Source organism: Lycium ferocissimum, chromosome 12 (assembly GCF_029784015.1).
Source record: "Lycium ferocissimum isolate CSIRO_LF1 chromosome 12, AGI_CSIRO_Lferr_CH_V1, whole genome shotgun sequence".
NCBI lineage: Eukaryota > Viridiplantae > Streptophyta > Magnoliopsida > Solanales > Solanaceae > Lycium > Lycium ferocissimum.
The window spans coordinates 34,127,156-34,132,232 of NC_081353.1; the positions used below are offsets into that span (position 1 = coordinate 34,127,156).

Consider the following 5,077-nt stretch of genomic DNA (forward strand, 5'->3'; position numbering starts at 1 on the left):
TATATATTTCAGATTCTTTTGGAGTTAAATTCATTTTGCGAGTGAAATAAATTACTTTAATGTCATACTTTTTGGGATTTTTCAACATCACTTATTTTCATAATTAATGAGAAGTATAAATTTTTTGAATTTGCTTTTAGGGATAAGTTAGTAATCCTAACATAACATACTGCCAAACAAAATGTAGCTTGAATGTGTGAACAGAAGGCAATAATTAACCATCATAGCAAATGACATTTTGCTGCCAGTGTCTTATCGCAAGATGTTCACATCTTTCACGTTTTACAATAGCCTTGGTTAAGTTCAACAGTCAAAGTAGAAAGAACAATTACCTTTTTTGGAGCATCTACAAGTTATATTTTGTTGTGCCCATTCTACGTAATATGTTTATGGGTGTATATATATATTAAAAGATCCCAGTCTTGAAATCAATTATAAAGGATCAAATTATAGCATACATATAGCTTGTAAGATCCCTCTACGAGCTGATTAGAAGTATAAAACTGTATATAGTGTTGTTATGTGATCATTAGGCACTGGCATACACCATAGGCATTTGGACATTATTTGATAGTAGTTGAAAAAATATGTATGCAGTTGAAAAAATATTCTATATTTGCATATGAGTCAATTACACCAAGGTGTGTGGAATGATGATTGGGCTCCATCCATTCTTAACCAAAAAATTAAGGTTTCGAATGTTGTGATTGAATTTTTTTTGGTAGAGAGCTCTTTACTTTTTTTACTGGACCTACCAATGCAAATTCGAATTAGTTGGGCAGTCGATTTTGGAATTAAATGGTTAAACAAAGAGAAAACACGGTTTCACTTGGAAAAAAAGTTCAAAATTTGTGAGTGAAATCATCATTTCATCATTTGAATTACTCCTCAAACAAGAATGATAAATGATGAACGAAAATGGGACGGAAGGAACACATAATAAATGTTCCATCCATTTAGACCGTAAAAACTTATTTATACTGAGTGTTCATATCAAATCAATAAATACATGTCATGTATTTTCATATAGACTTTTAATATTTAATTAATTATAATCAATTAATTTATATTTTCAATTCTTTATTACTTAATCACGATAAATTAAATTGATCTATTTAATATAAAAAATAAATATCCGGTGTGGAAAAGTATTCACCAATTTAAACACTTGCCTTAATGAGGTTTAAGCCTTTCATAGCCGTCTCAAAATTTATTTATGACCAATTAGAATCAAAAAAAGTTTACAATTGATGATATTTCTCGTCCACTTGGCTTTTAACTCGTGATATTTGTAGGTAACTATTGCTTTTGACTCGTGATACTTGTAGGTTTAATTTAACTCCCCAAACAGTGAAACATTGGATTCCTCCTATAATGACTACGTGGAAATAAAAGTTTAAGCTTATTATGTATACTTCCAAATTCCAGTATTGAAAACTCTGCTTCACGCGTTCACACTCTCAGACCACGCGCCTCTCTTATTAACCTTTTTTTATTTTATTTTATTTTATGATAATTTCAGAGATCTGCTCTGTTAAATTTCATAACACTCAAGTTGATTCCGGAGAGACTTCTCACAGCTCAGAGTAAGCAAAAGAGTATGCAGATCGAAAGGTTTGTGATTTGGAGTTTATGGTTGGTAAGCGGGGTCTTGTTGAAGAGTTTAGTTTATATATGAGAAGTTACATTTTATATAAAGTATTATTCGTTGAGTAGATTAATTGACAATTCTATAGTATGATTCAATTGACAATATAATTTTTGTATTTCAAAATCGAATACTTCGTCTTGTTATGCAATGCAAATGTTACTCGTGATATTATGTGTTGTAAATCTTTTATAAATAAATAGTATTATTTTTCACGTACAACATAAACACACAACTCAAGTGGAGTGTATTGTCCTTATATTAGCTAATATAGTACTATTCATGATCTTAGTCTTTGCTTGAGATTTAGATTGTATAGGGAAGATAAGTATTTAATTCACCTTTAAATATTAGTGCTACTAAAAGTGATTGGTAAATTTTACTAAAATAGTTACTACTTTTAAGACTAACACTATTATATACTATATGGAAGTGAATATTTGATTGCTAGTCTAAAATGTTTAGTTTGTAGGCCTTACAGCAGGTTTGCAAGGGGCTCCAGTCCCCTGTGATGGACGAAATATGATAGTCTTGCTAATGTACTGAGCCCTAAGGAAACAGACAGATCTGATCAAAAGGGTGGAAATAACCGAGAGAATTCGTGTTCTATATCTAGAAAACTGGCTGGCAAAATAGCATGGAGGACACTTGTAGATGTAGTCCGTTTCCTATTAAATAGCTTGAAGGACACCCTAAGTAATTCGGGATTAGGGTCTTTTCGCAACCTATATAAATATATATATTACTTTTCTGCATATATATCTTGTAATCATCTTTCGCTAAGAAATAATAAGAATTGATGATGGTCGTTGAGAATTTTTCACGTAAAATTGGACGTTGTTTCTTTTCGTTGTTAATGCTTTCATATATTAATGTCTTGATAACATATATTACATTTACAAGATAAGTATTATAAAGATGCAAATTTTAGGATGAACATACGGTCATACTTATAAAATAAGAGAATTCATTTGAGATAATTTTATCATATCCTGCATAACTCTCAGGTGAAAATTAAACATCTTTTATATCAATTTCTTATCTTTTACAATCAGTTTCACCATGATCAAATCAAAAGCAACGTAAAAGTAATTCATTAATGAAACCACACAAATACAACATACTCCAAACTATAAGCTCTTCTTTGAATCAAAATCCAAAAAGAAAGGGCTAATTCAAAAGAAACATGCCAAACTCCATCTCCGGTTAAAAAAAAATGCATATAAGGTAAAAAGGCAGATCGGTGCACTATGCTTCTGCTGTGCGCGAGGTTCGGAGAAGAGTAAATTAATTTAGTGTCCACCACCAGTGCCTTTACCTTCACCACCAAGCAATCCTCCACCAATTCCAGTACCACCACTTGCATCACCAAGACTTCCACCCATACCCATTCCTCCGCCAAATAAACCGCTACCACCGCCACCTGACCCGCCTGCACCGAGCATGCGCCGCCCTAACACGTCAGCAGAAACCACGATGCCACTTACTAGAACAATTAAGAGAACTAATCCAATAATACGAGCTGATGAGATACCCATTATATTCTGACTTTAAATTAAACGTGGACCAAAAATATATACTGTAATATCTATGAGGAAGAGAAGGGAAAAAAGAGCAAAATAGTCAAGAACCCTTGAGATATATGAGAATACACTTATCTGGGCAAGTATATATAGTATTAAATTGGTCTATTTTTTATTTAGTAATCGACTGACAATAGCATTTTAATATTGAGCATGTTTTAGGCGGTGTGAAATAAATATATCGTACCAATTTGAATGATCAAGAATCTCAGATTACTTCCATGTTCTTAGGCAAATATTTTTTGTTCGACATTGGATTAGGATTCATTAATCTATTGTTAATGATTAGAATTTGGAAAGGATGATCATCATTAGGAATTAAGCAAAGCACGATTGTAATATACATATATATATATATATATATATATATATATATATATATATATATATATATATATACATATATGTATGGTACTTTTCTTAGTGGCTTTCCATGAACTATACTATTTGACAACAATTTATTTATATAAAAGGTAAACTTACATGAATAGCTACCCTTTAGTAGGTCCTTACCTTTAGTAGCTACTTTTTCAATATTATCAACCATAGTTACTATTTAATGAACATATGTATTTTAACGGGTATATTTGTTTGTTTTCAAAAACATATTGATTCTGTAGCTACATTTATGGGTTTTCGTTGTATTTGATGCCATTTCAACAAAAGTTCAAATACATTGTGTACATTCAAACTACATATGAAGCCAAATACATTAAAAAATCTGTGTATTTGAAAACACTGTTCATATATTCAATGTATTTGAATGGATTTCAACAAAATGTCAAATACATTGTGTACAGTCAAATTACATATGAAGCCAAATACATTTAAATTTCCGTGTATTTGAAAACACTGTTCATATATTCAACCAAATACATATGTTCATATATTCAGCCAAATACACTGTTCATATATTCAGCCAAATACGCTATTAGCAAAAACACTCAAAAAATACAAAAAAACACTCAAATCCGCAGATTTAAGTCATTTTCCGGCCATATTTGAGCTAAATACATTGTTCATATATTCAGCCAAATACATTGTTAACAAATACACTCAAAAAATACAAAAAACACTCAAATCCACAGATCTGAGCCAGCTAGATCTGAGCCATTTTCCGGTCATATCTGAAACACGACAGTGACACCACCGTCGCCTTCGCTGCCACCATACAAGTCGCCGCCGCAGTAAAATTGACCGCAATAAAGTCGTCGCCGCAATCCAAGCTGTCACCACAGATCTGATTGTCATCATCATCATCTACATAAAAAATCGTACAACTACAACTACTATCACACAAAAATCATCTAAACCCTAGTTTTATTAATCATCATCACATCATCTTCTATAAGAAAACCCTAAAGTTTTCATTCTTTTAGGGTTTTTTGTGGGTAAATCTGGTATAATCTGAATGAAATATTGTTATGGTGGGGCGGCGGTGGCGCAGGCCATGGTGATGGTGGTTATGGCGGCGCAGATGAGAGAAGGGGAGAGAAAAAGTATTTTAGGATTTTGAGAAAATGAAAAATCTGAAATGAGTAGTGTGTGGAAATAGAGAAAGATAAATGTATTTGGGTATGTATTTTTGATATAGCTACCAATTGTAATTTAGAAAAGTTAATTAGCTATTAATAATAATTAAATGAAAGGGCAGTTATTATGAATAAATAGGTAATAAAAGAAGCTACAACCAAGAATTTTCCAATATAAAACCACTATAGTTATCGGCCGGGTTACAAAACAGTCCGATAGACTACTAAAGGTTACAGGTTATGATGGAATATGAATATTTCATCATCTTTAATCAGAGATCTTGATTTGATGAACGTGTTTCTTCTTGAATATT

General features: G+C 31.7%; 1 long non-coding RNA gene across 1 annotated transcript; it reads right to left on the reverse strand.

The window, feature by feature from the left end:
- Nucleotides 1–3,957: 3,957 nt before the first annotated feature.
- On the reverse strand, nucleotides 3,958–4,634 carry LOC132039610 (uncharacterized). The gene is made up of 2 exons (XR_009410431.1): nucleotides 4,306–4,634; nucleotides 3,958–4,195 (listed from the first exon to the last, which is right to left on the reverse strand). It is a non-coding gene; the product is annotated as an uncharacterized LOC132039610 (long non-coding RNA).
- Between the last annotated feature and the right edge of the window lie 443 nt (nucleotides 4,635–5,077).